This window comes from Helianthus annuus, unplaced genomic scaffold, assembly GCF_002127325.2.
Source record: "Helianthus annuus cultivar XRQ/B unplaced genomic scaffold, HanXRQr2.0-SUNRISE HanXRQChr00c035, whole genome shotgun sequence".
Lineage (NCBI taxonomy): Eukaryota > Viridiplantae > Streptophyta > Magnoliopsida > Asterales > Asteraceae > Helianthus > Helianthus annuus.
In genome coordinates, this window is record NW_023395551.1 from 16069 (window position 1) to 32283 (window position 16215).

Genomic DNA, 16215 nt, shown 5'->3' on the forward strand with positions numbered 1-16215 from the left:
GAGGAGGTGGTGTGTGTGTGGAGACCCCCCCCCCCTCGCACGCCAGGTAGGCAAACATCTAGACTCACATTTATGATGTAGTGGATTTTTGTTTTATTGTTTATGATTTTGTTGCAATGAAAAACATGTAGGGGTAAACTAATGTATAAAGTGCACTTAACTTATAAAGTGTAAAAAGTAATTATATATAAGGAACTCAACTCAAAATTACGGATGAAGAAATAACATGGAAAATTACGAACTAATGAAACATGGAAAATTACGAACTAATGAAATCAAAATTACACAACAAAGAAATAACAAAATTAAGTATGAAGGAAATCCAAAATGATGTCACCTAAAAAATCATTTGTATACTTTGTACGCTAACAACCCTTTGTATATAAACCTTTTATCAAACACAATGATAGTGTTTAGTTTATCATGTTTTTGTATATAAACCTTTTAAGTTAACATTTTCGCTAATAATATAATTTTTAACTTAAAAATGTTGCAATCAACTACTTTTAAGAAAAATAAGGGTGTTACACTTTATTAGGGGTGTTGAAGGGGTAAGGTCCTAAAAACCTTGGTCAGGTGCTTGAGACCATACCACAACCTCATCAACAAAGCTCTCTTTAGAACGAACCTTGCTCGGCCTCACACTGGTTCCAAAAAAGAACTTAGAAAAGGAGTACTATTTTAAACATCTGCGCGCCAAAAGGAAACTAACAAATCCTTGCGCCAGTCTTTATAACAGATTGGATAAAAATCCTAGCAAAACTTCCGCATAAATAACATCCAGACTTGGATAAAAGTAACTTCTCTGTTACCATAAAATTAGCATGAAGAAGAGCCACACAGGATTACAACTGTATCCTTCCAGAAGGCTTGATCGTGCGAATGGCCACGTGGCACATCCCAGGCTCCCTTGAAGTCACGATGATGGCACCGAATCGAAAGGAGATCCACTCTTTCCCACTTTCCACGTGGCATTACCCCAGCCATTGATCACAACCACGATCCGTGTGCACACACTCGTTAGTGATTAACGGAGGACAAAATAACCGCTTACGGAAAAGCACTTTCTGTCAAGTTTTCATCTATAACAACCTTCCAAAAATATTTTCGATACCCTAGCCCTAAATACCTTTAATTTAATAAAATAAAAATAAAAACAAGATTTAAAGGGTCGTCGCGGGGCGCGAAGACCCCCGTGAACTCCTACGCGGGCCCTGACAGCTCCAATCTCAGGCGAGCTCCCAGGCCGTGACACCCCCAAAACACAACATGCGGGAACCCCCGCGAGGCGTGTGACGTACCAGGAACTAACCACCAATCACATTGAACTCATACATGATTTAAATAAAAAATTTCATTTATTAAGATAAAGTATTGCATTACATGAAGTATAACTCATCGTATTCAGCGGAAGCATAAATCATTTGTTAAGTGTTACATAAACCGTATGTACAAAATCATTAGACTTGTCTCGCGATTCCATGCATTACGACCCATGACCACTCCAGCATCCCAGACAACAAGTCCCAATGATATAAACCTATAGACCTGCAAGCATGCAGACAAGTGTATCAGACAACGCTGGTGAGTTCAAAGTTTGTTAACACGTTTTAGTTACCAGATATATGTAATAAACATTTCAATGATTTGATGTTGTTAATAACTCGATTACCGCAGATGGCTCCAGATTATTTGCCCTATTCCCCAAAGCCTCTATCAAAGCAATGGTCAAGATTGGGGTCATTAGTTCACTCCCGACCTCCCCGGTGCGGTGTGAGGGTGCCAAACCTAAATAGCGCTATTAACTAATACCCTGTTGCCTCCCTGGCAACAATCGGTAGAAGGGACTTGAGTGATAGATATGAGTGTATTAACCAACATCCCAATAACCCGACATTCCTCCCCGGAACGTTTACCAGATGTCCCTCCCCGGGATGCATGCTTGGAAAAAGAGCAATGAATTCATCTTAGATTGCTCGGTATGTTACGTTACATTACCCGTTCCATGTTAGTCAACCAAACCCTACCGTGGTTACCAAAGATTGTCAGTTTTGCAAGCACATAGATCACATACTCATTGCACACAGTACACCAGTAACAGACCAACAGTGCACATAATATGATACTATTCACAACAGTTAATTAGGCACCTATCAGTTCGTAATCATCACATAACAAGTATTCGATTCACATATACCTAACCACATAATTAACATCTTGCATTCTATTCTATGTATATGATATCATGATACACTCTAGTTATTCGATATATGCATTGGTTCATGGAACAGCTTCGCATTCCCTATTATCCTCATAGCATGGCATGTCATGGGGTTAGTTACATATTATGACTACACTAACTGTTTGGATCAAATATACCACGTACATCACCAAAACACTTAACTACCTATAATCGTCTTCATATCAATGTGTGACCCGGCCGAGTTCAGCCCAACTGAAATGTGCGGCTGTGATTCGACATGTGCGACTAGAGTTTGAGTGTGCCATTAAATGATATACCCATAACATCCCTGACCCATTTCGTGACGAAGAACATGAAGAGCCCGACGAAAAACCTAAGCTGGCGAATAATCAGGTTTTTCGCCACACACTCACAATCGACGAAAAACTACTGTGTTCGCCATAACCCTGTCACGAAGAACCCATCTTTCGTCGACATGGGAGTTTCGTCGAGTGCCAGCCAATGGGAGACTGTGTCCTTCGTCGCTTCACATCAACAGGTAATTACGGTTATGATTTCCTCAATAACCCTATTATACCACTCAGCAATCCAGTTTATAACATAGATCATTATGTATTACCATCAAACTCTCACAGTTAATTAACGCATGCTTCCTTCAATCCTAATTCACACCAGTACAGAATCGTGGTTCCAGTTATCACACAAAACCTAAATTCACATAACATGATAAGATTCGTAATACAGTCGCTCGTGCAGACATAGCCAAAACCCTAATATTCATGCAAGCCATAATCATCAATTCACAACAACACATATTAAGAGGATATGCATCAATTAAGATTGCCACACTAACCACAAAGTGCAGATGATTGAAGATGTTAAGATCGATGAAAAGGAGAGCTTCACAGAAGATGAGGTCGCCGTCCAAGTGGGGTGAATTATGGTGGAGAAACTTGTGTAATGCACAACTTAGTACTAAACAAATCGTCAATTAAAATGGGCGGCCATTAAAGAATCCCGGACTTGGGTTGGGCTTGATTTGCCGAAGGATTGGGCTTGTTATCATATTGAGTTTTCATTAATCATAGCAGTATATATCAACCATTTAACTACCAAGCATAACCCTACTTTTAATCATCCAAAATTATGCAATGATACAATGCAAAATCGAATTATAAAAACAAGATTATAAAACAAGTAACACGTAGGGAGAAGATCTTGAAATCCAGGGTTGTCACAATTACCTCCAAACAGGGAAGTCGAATTCAAAATCCATCTGTTACCAGGGACAGCACCAATTGCCAAGGCCAATGCAAGAATTGAAGAAGCAATTAGACGAATTGTTGGAGAAATGATTCATACAGCCAAGTTCATCGCCATGGGGAGCACCAATTTTATTTGTTAAAAAGAAAGACGGATCTATGCGTATGTGCATTGATTACTGGGAATTGAATAAGGTCACGATTAAAAATCGGTATGCCTTACCAAGAATCAATGATCTGTTCGATCAATTGCAAGGAGCTCGATTTTTCTCTAAAATTGATCTACGGTCAGGATATCATTAATTAAAGGTACAGGAAGAGGACATTCCTAAGACCGCGTTTAGAACAAGGTATGGCCATTATGAATTTACTGTCATGCCATTTGGTTTAACCAATGCCCCAGCCGCATTTATGGACATGATGAACTGAATATGTAAGCCATATTTGGATAAATTCATAATTGTCTTTATAGATGATATTCTCATTTACTCTAAGAGTAAAGAGGAACATGCAAAGCATTTGCACGCACTTCTAAGTTTATTAAGGAAAAAGAAACTTTATGCAAAGTTGTTGATGCATGAAATGTCTGTTGACTGCGTCTACATGAAGTCTTAGGTCAAGATAGGTCAATATAGGGTCTAGAATGTTAAAATTAGGTTTTATGTAGAAGTTTCGCTTGAATGTCATAGGATGTAAAAGTTTCGCTTCATTGTCATATAGGTTTCGCTTATAAGGTATTGAAGAGGTTTCGCTTGAATGGCATGTCTTACAAGCGAAACCATATAGACTATTAATAGTCATTTCAAGCGAAACATAGTGAGGAGTTGGTGTATGTTGAAGCGGATCTGTGTGTAAGCTTTAGGTGTGAAACTCTGTCAAATCTGATTCAAAAAGCAATAAAAGTGAAGGAATTGAAAAGGAAAAGCTGTGTTACTTCGCATATATTGATTCCGCCTTTATACGTGAAGATGAACTATCTCTACTGACGGTTTAGGGTCGGTACACGGTCCAACAAGTGGTATCAGAGCTCAGGACGAGGAGTTCATACTACTACAGCTTGAATCTGCAGAAATCTCTCATTTCTACTCACTTTCTCTCATACTTTTTCAGTTTGAAGTGATTCCTACGGTTGAAATGGCCTGAATTTTGACTATATTATGTGTTATACAGTATTAACAAATCCTAGAAAGTCTTAGGTTAAAATTCAGACTAAAACATGGTGAAAATTGGTTAGAACTAGGTTCCGCTTAAACGGACATTGAAGGTTTCGCTTGAAAAGACCTAGTTTTGCTTGAAACACCATAGTTCCGCTTGAAATACTGCTTTCGCTTGTATGTTCCGCTTATTTGGACGTTTCACTTGATTGGTTTCGCTTGAAGGATCTATTAGTTTCGCTTGTAGTGAAAGTCTGATAGTTTCGCTTGTACGAACACTAGTGATTTCGCTTGTTGTGACAACTTGATTAGTTTCGCTTATCTGTCATTTGTGCTTTCGCTTATTTGACACAAACATTGATAGTTCCGCTTGTTTGTCATTTTTCAAAATCTTGAAAATTTTTCTAAGTGTTTGTTAACTTTGCAGGTACATTCATGATGGATGATATCTTCTTGAACCCGTTCAACGATATGTACGCGTTTGCAGGAAATACCGGAAACGATGATACATCGTCAAGCAATACAAACGAGAACCCGCCAAAAGAAAAGAAAAGAGAAGCTTGGGAATCGGAAAGTGCATTTGGAACATTCAATAAACCCCCAAAGCTTATGGCTATCGAGGAGTACAGTCGATGGTCTAGGAAGTTTGAAGATCGGATGATGGCCTTTGCATTTCCAAGTTGGAAAAGTTTGAAGAACGGTTATGATAATGGAAACAAGAATGGTGAAGCATTAACATCATCTGATAAGATTGATTCGTTTGTAGCCGAACAAAAATGTGTGGCTTTGTTGTTCCAGTCTGTCCGGGAAGACATTATTTCTTTGATCGATTATTCGAACGCAAAAGATCTTTGGCAAAAGCTAGAAAAGAAGTGTCTAGGAAGTACTGAAATTGTAAAAAGTAAAAAGAAACTTCTTAGGAAAGAGTTCGATATGTTCGGTTGTCTTAAGAATGAGTCAGTTTGTAAGATGATAGAAAGGTTTGGTCATCTGAAGCTGGAATTATCACGACACGATATCACATATTCTGATGATGAACTTGTTGACAAACTGTTCGATTCATTACCAGACGAGATGGATTGGAGATATTATGCGTTGATGTTGAAGAACACTATTGCTCCTGAAAATCTGAAACCAGATTTGGTGATTGAGAGACTTGAAAGTCATGAGTTAGAGTTGAAGAAGACGTACAAAGTCAATCACTCATCTTATCAACAGAATTTGGATCTATATTATCCGAAAAGCATGATGCCGAAAGCTACTTCTCCCAAGACTGCATTTTCAGCTGAGAATGTTTCTTCAGCAAGCAAAGAAAGTCAAAGCAGTCAAAGCAGTGGAAGTCACAGTGGTTACCACAGTGGATCTTCATCTTCTGCAAATCGTTCTGATGCAAAATTTTCATGCAACATCGCAATAGATTTGAAGAATGCTCAGAATTTTGATGAGGAGTCGGCTAAACAACAAATGGTTTTCTTGGCGTCGGTGTTAGAATCTTATGAAGGATTGGTGGCTGGTAAGATAGGGAACACAAATCTGACAAAGGAAGATTATGATCAGATAGATCCCGAAGAAATGGAGCTGATAGATATTCGTTGGGCAATGGCAAGTGCTGTTCGTAGAGCACAACGCTTCATGGAAATTACCAGGAGGAAAACGATCAGTGGTCCGTCTACCAAGCTGGGGTTCGATAAATCCAAAGTGACATGCTTCAAGTGTAAGTAGAAAGGTCACTTCAAACGTGAATGCAGAAACGCCTATGTTGAAGAGTCGGAGAATCCTTTCAAAGATGATTACTAAAAGAAGGCGATTTATCACCAAAATAAATCTGAGCCGCCTAGATTAAAGCAGGTTGAAGATAACAGAGACAAATCTAGAGCTCTTGCAGTGATCTACGATGATGAGGGGGTATGATTGGAGCAAAGAGGTTCTTCCGGAAGAAGATGTGGTTGGTTACGCATTTATGGCAAAGAACAATGAACCTGTTCCTTGGAAAGATAATCGAACGGAAGAGCAGAAGTATAGATACAGAAAAATGATTGCTGAAAACAAGATCATTAGATTGTCTGGTATCTATTCGGAAGCAAAGCGAGCGAGAAGATGGGATCCGGACAGAGAGTGTTACTTGGATCCATATGGAAACATCGCGATCGACGACAAAACACTGGATATTGAAGCCATCATCAAAGAGTACAAAGAAGAGGATGAGTATTGGCAACACAAATGGTGGGGAACTCCAACTGAGAAAATGATAGAAGAAGAGAAGGAAAAAGAGAAAAAAGAGAAAGAAGAGAAAGAGCAGAAACAAAAAGAAGAGATCGAGAAATCAAAGAAGGTTGATACAGGCATTATCGATACAACGCAAGAGTTGACGGCAGAGAACCTGGGAAAAATGGCTGACAAAGTGCTAGCTGCTAAAGCACTTGAGGTAGACTCTAACTCCGTGTCTGAGTCAAAAGACCAGGTCAGTCCAAACTCGTCAACAAATGCGTCAGGTAAAAAGGTCGAAGGAAATGCTGATTGCAAAAATTGAAGCAAAGAATGCAATTTTTGTAGCACTGTCACATATCTCAACGGTGAGAAAATTAAAAATCTGACAGCAAAGGTCAGAAGCGTTGAGGATCAGATTCTTGGTCGTGACAAAACAGTTAAAGCTTCAACTGAACGGATTAGAGAATTAACTGCTAAAATTGAAACTGATAAAATTGAACATGAAAAGGTAAAAATGAAAATGAAAGATTAATTCTCGAAAACCGTCAGATTTCTGAAAAATTTGAAAAACTCAAAAGCACTGTGAAAGATAGTGATGATCGAAATGGTAAAACTTTTAAAGAAAACGAACATTTAAAAGCAGTGGTAAGAATCAAAGAAGAATCAATCAACAAACAACTGGATGAAATCGCTAAATTGAAACTTAAAGTTCAAGAGGCTGAAATTGAAAACGAGCGCATCCAGTTGAAGCTTAACAGTTATAGCTCCGCAAGCTTTGTGTTGCAACATATTGTTCCCAAACCCATTGGGAAAAACAAAGCTGGCGAAGACGTGTATTCTGATGGAACCGGGGTGGGTTTTCACAAAGTTCCACCGCCGATTTTGCATAATTACACGAAAAAGGAATCTGGGTTGGTTGAACTTGAGGAAGAAAGTAAAGTAAAGCTTCCTGAGAACATTGATGTTACGTTCACATCTTCCAATGACGTTAGTGTCCAAAATGATGTGGTAAAAAGTGTTGTTGAGAAGGTGTTAAAACCGGATAGTGACACTGCTGAGGAAGACGGGTGTTTCTTGGACAAATACATTCCGAAACAAAAGTCCAAGAACAACTTAAATGAAGAATCAAATCTTGTCATGTACAAGATGTTGGGTTTAGATAAGTTGTTTTCGGATTTAGAGTTTCCAATCAAGAATGTAAACATGAACAAATTAACAAATGTTTTCAAACTGGTCGAAGTGGAATTGTCAGAAGTGAACAAAGTGAATCAAACAAAGAGAGAAATGAGTTTTGAAAAACAAAAAGTTTACAACAAGAAGTCTGTTAATCCACCACGAGTTTATAATAACAACCGAAACAACTGGTCGGGAGGTTATCAGGGTGGTAGGAGTTATCAGAAATGGAATGGTCAAAACAAGAGATTTGCTGAGAAGAAGGTGTTTGTGAACAGTTCGAGTTCACTTGCTGATGAAGAGAAACAAATTTTTTCAAAATCTAACAAAGAGTTCTTTGAAAAGAGAATTTCACAGGCTCAGTCTGAAGGCACGAGTCGAGGTGTTGATACTCGAACTTGTTTTAGATGTAATCAAGTTGGTCACATTGCACGAAAGTGTAATGGTGTGAAGTCTAAGACTGAATCTGTGAAGACTCAACAGAAGAAAGTTGATGTGAAGGGTAAAGCACCAAGGTTTGTTGAGAAAAAGATTGTGAAAAATGAACCCGTAAAGAAGTTGGTAACTGAAAACGATAAATTTTACAAAAGGGTTGCATTGTCTCAACAAATTTGGAAACCAAAAATTGAAAAGAAAGTTTCACCTTCTGAAGTGAAAAAGACTGAAGAATCAATTACGGTTGATTATGATGCAAATTTTCCACCTCTCAAGGCTGAAAATTTCAAAATTCAAATTGCGAGAGTCAAGGCTACACCTAAGGCTGATGAGGCCTGGGTGGACACCATGTTTGACTAAGTAGTTTGAATTGCCGGAGTTTCCTGGATCGCGAAGCATGAATCGGCATCTTTCTTGAAGTTGTTTAAGTCATAGTGTGTTATGTGCAGGATCTTCCAAAATTTGTATCCAGATGGATCATGGATAGTGGAGCGTCAAGACATATGACAGGGAAGACCGCGTTGCTGTATGATGTGAGAAACATTAATGGTGGTTACGTAGGTTTTGCTGGTAATCAAGGAGGAAGGATTATAGGTGAAGGAACGTTATCCAACGGGATTATTACGTTTGAGAGAGTTAACTACATTGCAGAGCTGGAGAACAACCTGCTGAGTATCTCCCAGATCTGTGACAGAAAGTATACTACTCACTTCACTGACAAAGAATGTTTGATCTCGAAACCGGGATTTGTGATACCTGAAGAATGGATCATCATGAGGGCACCTAGAGTCAATGATCCGTACGTATTGGACATGAGCGTCGCTACTACAACCACGGGTCAGGCTCATTGTTTTGTGTCTAGAGCAACGGAAAAAGAATTGAGATTGTGGCACCGAAAGATGGGGCATATTCACCTAAGGAAGATGAATCACTTGGTGCACAACGATTTGGTCACAGGAGTGCATGTCAAAGGTTTTCATCTGGAAGGGGAGTGCATAAGTTGTGTCAAAGGCAAACAGAAGAAAAAGTCACACCCTACAAAGCAAGTCAATTCAGTTTCAAGACCTTTGGAAAGACATCACATGGATTTGTTTGGTCCAGTGAATGTCAAGAGTATAACAGGAGATTATTATTGTTTGGTCGTAACTGATGATTTCTCCAGATTTTCGTGGGTTTCATTCTTGAAAACGAAAGACGAAACTTTTGATAGTTTAATGGCGTTGTTTAGAAGAATTGAGAATCTGTACCAGAGGCCTATCAGTAGAATTAGAAGTGATAATGGTACTGAATTCAAAAACAGTAAGATGGAAGAATTTTGTGATGAAAGAGGTATATTGCATGAGTTTAGTGCTCCGTACACTCCGCAGCAGAATGGAGTCGCAGAACGCAAAAACCGGACGCTAATTGAGATGGCAAGAACTATGCTCGCAGATTCAAAATTACCAATTAATTTCTGGGCTGAAGCTGTTTCTGCCGCATGCTATACTCTCAACAGAGTTCTTACTGTCAAGAAGTTCAACAAGACGTGTTTTGAGCTTATCAATAACCACAAGCCGAATTTGAAGTATCTAGAACCGTTCGGGTCACCCTATACAGTTATAAAGCCTCATGGAAAGTTTGGTCCGAAGAGCATTGAGGGAATATTTGTTGGTTATGCCAATCCATTGCTACGTGTCTTCGTTCCAAGTGAAAAGCTGATTATTAAAGCTGCAAATGTTAAATGTCAAGGTTACACTATGCCGCCACAGAATCCTGGTGATTCATGGTGTTATCATTATGACAAACTTTGGGATTCGTTTGACATGAGAGAAGAATCAGAGGAAGAAGAAGATTTCTTTTATGAGCTGGATATTTTGCGAGAGTATGAGTCGCAGCTCAGGTTCCCAGCAGAGTATTCTGGAAGACCTCGGGAAACTTCAAATGAGGATGAAGCAGGTCCTAGTAATGCTGGTGAACATGATGATGAAGTTGCTCCTGGTAATCAGTCGGCAGTGAATGATGATCGAGAAGCTGATAACATGCCAGTATTTGACCATGGTGATTCAGATTCTGAGGGGGAGCAGATCTAGATATCAAGTCAAACAAACCAAGTTGGTGAACAAGATGCAGATCAGAATGTTACTAATCTAGAGGGAAATGTATATGTTCCAAGTGATGTGATGCCGCGAACTCTTTCTTATCATCCAGAGGAGTTGATCATAGGAGAATTGCAAGCAGGCGTTCGCACGAGACGTCAAATTGACCAGGGCCTTACATGTTTTTATTCTACCGTAGCACCTTTACAAACTGAATTTTCATTAAGTTGTTTTATCTCGCAGATTGAACCGAGAACTTACAAAGAGGCGCTTACTGAAGACTCTTGGGTCATAGCGATGCAAGAAGAATTAAGTCAGTTTGAAAAGCTAGGAGTGTGGAAGCTTGTGGATTTACCGGATGGTCAAAGGAAAATCAATACAAAATGGGTATTCAAATGTAAGAGAGACGACAGAGGAGTGGTTGTAAGGAACAAAGCTCGACTTGTTGTTCAGGGCTTTAGTCAACAGGAGGGGATTGATTTTACTGAAGTCTATGCTCCTGTAGCACGACTAGAGGCTATCAGAATTTTCCTAGCATTTGCGTCTTGGAAGATTTTCAAAGTATATCAGTTGGATGTAAAGTCAGCGTTTCTTTATGGGAAGGTCAAAGAGGAGGTTTATGTCGGACAGCCGCCGGGCTTTACTGACCCAATCCACAAAGACAAGGTCTACTTATTGGACAAAGCGCTGTATGGTTTACACCAGGCCCCGAGAGCCTGGTACGAGACATTATCTCAACACCTACTCGCTAACAAGTTCATTCGTGGAAAAGTGGATGCCACTCTCTTCACCAAGGTCGTCGACGGTCATCTTCTGATAGTACAAATTTATGTGGACGATATAATTTTGGGTCAACAAATGAAAGTCTATGCAAAGACTTTGAATCAGTGATGAAGCAGAAATTCAAAATGTCATCAATGGGGGAAATGAAATTCTTTTTGGGTCTTCAAGTTGAACAACTACCTGAGGGAATTTTCATTCACCAGACGAAGTACGTTCGTGATATTCTAGAGAAATTTGGGATGTCAAGTTCTACTCCAGTTGCTACCCCACTTGCAACAAATCATGGGATTCACCCAGATCTCACCGGAGACAGGGTTGATGAGACACTTTACCGATCCATGATAGGTTCATTGATGTACTTAACAGCTTCACGTCCTGATATCATGTACCCAACATGCCTCGTAGCAAGATATCAATCTAACCCGAGAGCTTCGCATATGATCATTGTGAAGAGGATATTGCGCTACCTGAAAGGAACTCCTTCATTGGGGTTGTGGTATCCTAGAAAAGGTGATTTTACGCTCGAAGGGTATTCCGATTCGGATTTCGGATGCTGCAAAGTCAATGCTAAATCAACAACTGCAGGATGCCAGTTCTTTGGTCCTAGATTGGTTACCTGGCAGTGTAAGAAACAAACGTCTGTGGCGTTGTCTACATGTGAAGCGGAGTATGTTTCTGCTAGCAGTTGCTGCTCTCAGATCTTGTGGATACAGCAACAGATGCGCGACTACGGTTTGCAGTTTCTTAACACACCTCTTTTTGTTGATAATGAGGCCGCAATAAATATTACAAAGAATCCAGTACATCACGCTAAAACTAAACACATAGAAATTCGTCATCATTTTATTCGAGATTGTTTCGAGAAAAAGTTGATACGAATTGAGAAAATCCACACTGACGAACAAAAAGCTGATTTGCATACCAAAGCTTTTGATAAAAATCGGTTTCACTATTTGTTAAAACTTAATGGTATGAAATTGCTTTCGGTGTCAGATGGGATTATGAGCGTTGACGAGAGTACTGTTGCGGATGAAGACGAGAAACAATCTGCAATGGTTTGTCGATTTTTTACGTGTTTTGGTATTTAGGGGGAGATAGTTGTATATAGATATATTTTAAGAAAAATACAAAAACAGTAAAAAATGCTAAAAATCTAAAAACAATATAAAATCTGAAAAAGAGCTTGTGTATATAGGGAAAATGATAGTACATCGGTTAGACAGTTATCGTACGCTAGAGATTTGTAACGTATAAAGGGTTAAACAGTTTTACTGATGATATGTTGATAGATTTTTACACATTTAGTAGATTTATTCGGGATACAAACCTACAATTTCAAACTTGCGAAATTTGTGGGGAACACTACTTGGATATATAGGTAACCCCTGAAATCTCGTTTGAAAGGTCTCATATTCTGATATAGTAGGTTTTTCTACTATTTGATGTCTGGGGTATTATTCCGGGACTTCTGCTGAACGGAAGTTCTGACCTAGTCCTTGGATAATATTTTGCCTGAAATGCTTGAAACATAGCATTAGCCCTCAGTTGATTAGACAATAAAATTGATAATCTTCTGTTGTAGCTGAAAAGATCCTCTAAAGGGGACAATCTGCAAAAGTCGAAACTGATATCTCTCTGCGTATACGGAAGTATCGACCTGAGATCCCTCAGTCCTCACATTCCCTAATTTATGTACAGACATCATTTTGGTACAATTACCTGTAGATCTTAATTCTGAGATTCTGGATACGGGAGTATATTCAAGAGGTGGGACACATAAATGAGCTAAGTTCATAAGTCATCTAAATCGTATCCTGAATAGATTGAAAATTGTGTGAGAATTTAGAAACTATCTACGTGAAATGTTTAAGTCTGAGTATGAACTGAAGCTTAACGGTACTGATGACTTGTCTGATAACTGATATGATTCCCTGACACGCTCAACCAAAAATAAGTTTGTAAATAGTTTAAGTTTTCTGTTATTTCATTTCTTAGTTTAGATCACCTTAAAAATCCAAAAAGATTTTACATTTCTGCTTTATTTTAGACAAACCAGAGTGGAAAGTTGATTGTCTGATTCTCGAAAGTTGAAGCAGATGCAAGAGATTCTGAGCTGAAGAATGAGGAGAGCTTATCTTGATAAAATTTGAGTTGTTGAAAGTAAAAACAAGTTCATTAACTTGATACTTGTTATTTTTCAGAAAAAGTTTGAAAATGTTTTTCCTAAATCAGTTTGATTCGTCAAATGATCAACCAGGGTCATTAAGTTGAACTTGGAAGATTAATTGAGTATCAGGGTCATTAACTTGAACCTGAATACTTGAGTGGATTTCTAAATCTGATTGTGTTAGTGATTTATTGTTTGAAAAATCAGAATTGTAATGTTATTTGATGAGTAACAGGTTAGGACTTCATTATTCCCACGGAGGCTAATGGTCAAAGATTGAACCAGAACAAGACCTCAGATCCCAGCATACTGAAAGGGGGAGTCTGTGAAAGGGGGAGTCTGGATCGACAGCTAAAGGGAAGATTGAAGATGGAGTCAGGATGTGATTTTAAACTTGTGAAGAATGTTTATGATGAGAAGACAGAGTTAGAGAAAAGACCAAGACCGAAGACTCAGGAGCTGAAGACTGCTGAAGACTACGTCAACATGCAAGGGGGAGTCTGTTGATGCATGAAATGTCTGTTGACTGCGTCTACATGAAGTCTTAGGTCAAGATAGGTCAATATAGGGTCTAGAATGTCAAAATTAGGTTTTATGTAGAAGTTTCGCTTGAATGTCATAGGATGTAAAAGTTTCGCTTCATTGTCATATAGGTTTCGCTTATAAGGTATTGAAGAGGTTTCGCTTGAATGGCATGTCTTACAAGCGAAACCATATAGACTATTAATAGTCATTTCAAGCGAAACATAGTGAGGAGTTGGTGTATGTTGAAGCGGATCTATGTGTAAGCTTTAGGTGTGAAACTCTGTCAAATCTGATTCAAAAAGCAATAAAAGTGAAGGAATTGAAAAGGAAAAGCTGTGTTACTTCGCATATATTGATTCCGCCTTTATACGTGAAGATGAACTATCTCCACTGACGGTTTACGGTCGGTACACGGTCCAACAAAAGTTTTCAAAGTGCAAGTTTTGGTTAGAACAGGTACAGTTTTTTGGACATTTAGTCAATCATGAAGGAATTCATGTGGATCCTACCAAGATCGAGGCGATTACTAAATGGAAAACCCCTGAGTCACCAACCGAGGTTAGAAGTTTCTTAGGATTGGCCGGTTATTATAGGAGATTTATTCGAGATTTTTCTTGAATAGCCATTCCCTTAACTAAGTTAACCTGTAAATCTGTTAAGTTTGAATGGGGAGCAAAACAGGAAGAAGCCTTTAGAATTCTTAAGCAGAGATTGTCCAACCACCCATACTAGCGTTACTAGAAGGAACTGAAGACTTTGTAGTCTATTGTGACGCTTCTAAGTTAGGTTATGGATGTGTGTTAATGCAACACCAAAAGGTTATAGCCTACGCCTCTAAACAACTTAAGAATCATGAAGAGAATTATTCAACCCATGATTTGGAATAAGGAGCTATAATTTTTGCTTTGAAAATTTGGAGACATTACTTTTACGGTAGTAAATTTACCATTTTCACCGACCATAAGAGTTTAAGGTATGTCTTCGGGCAAAAGGAGTTGAATATGAGGCAAAGACGCTAGATGGAAATACTTAGTGATTATGATTGTAATATCCAGTATCATGCAGGAAAGGCCAATGTAGTGGCCGATGCTTTAAGTCGAAAATATTATGAAAAGTCAAAAAGAGTGCTTTCTCTTAAATTAAATCTGCAAGAAGATTTAAATGAACAGATTAGAAAAGCACAAGAATCAGTAATCAAGGATGATACTGAAAAATTGAAAGAAATGATCAAGGAATTAGAACAAGGAATATATGGAATTTGGAGATTCCATAAGAAAAGAATGTGGATACCTAAATTAGGAAACCTACGCCACCGTATATTAGAAGAAACCCATAAGTCTAAGTATACAATGCATCCTGGAAGTGATAAAATGTATCAGGACTTAAGAAAGAATTTTTGGTGGATAGGAATTGAAAAGGACATAGCTACTTATGTTTCTAAGTGTTTAACCTGCTAACAAGTCAAAGCTGAACTCCAGAAACCCTCAGGTTTATTGCAGTAGTTAGAGATGCCAGTGTGGAAATGGGAATTGACAACAATGGATTTTGTTACCAAATTACCCAAAACAAGGAAAGGTAATGATACAATCTGAGTGATTGTAGACAGGCTAACTAAGTCAGCTCATTTCCTACCAATAAAAGAAACTTTCAGTACGGAACAATTAGCTAAATTATACGTAAATGAAATAGTTTCATTACATGGAATTCCTTTATCAATTGTTTCTGATAGGATATCCGTTTTACCTCTCATTTTTGGACAAGTTTCCAAAAGGCAGTGGGAACCAAGTTAAATCTAAGCACAGCTTATCATCCTCAAACGGACGGACAAAGCGAAAGGACAATTCAGACAATGGAGGATATGCTTAGAGCCTGTGTAATTGATTTCGGAGGTAATTGGGACGATCACTTACCATTAATCGAGTTCTCTTATAATAACAGTTATCACACAAGTATCAATGCTGCACCATTCGAAGCACTTTACGGACGAAAGTGCCGAACCCCAGTCTGTTGGGCAGAAATTGGGGAAAAGCAACTATCCGGACCTGAGATAGTGCAAGAAACAACCGACAAGATCATTCAAGTCAAGGAACGACTAAAAACAACACGTGACCGACAAAAGAGTTATGCTGATAACAGACGAAAACCTTTGGAATTCAGGAAGGTGACAAAGTATTGTTAAAAGTCTCTCCTTGGAAAGGAGTAGTCAGATTCATCAAAAGGCGAAAGCTAA

General features: G+C 38.6%; 1 long non-coding RNA gene across 1 annotated transcript; it reads right to left on the reverse strand.

Annotated features, from left to right (window-relative positions):
• Nucleotides 1-1339: 1339 nt before the first annotated feature.
• LOC118489715 lies at nucleotides 1340-3157 on the reverse strand. The gene is made up of 2 exons (XR_004887707.1): nucleotides 3057-3157; nucleotides 1340-1548 (listed from the first exon to the last, which is right to left on the reverse strand). It is a non-coding gene; the product is annotated as an uncharacterized LOC118489715 (long non-coding RNA).
• Between the last annotated feature and the right edge of the window lie 13058 nt (nucleotides 3158-16215).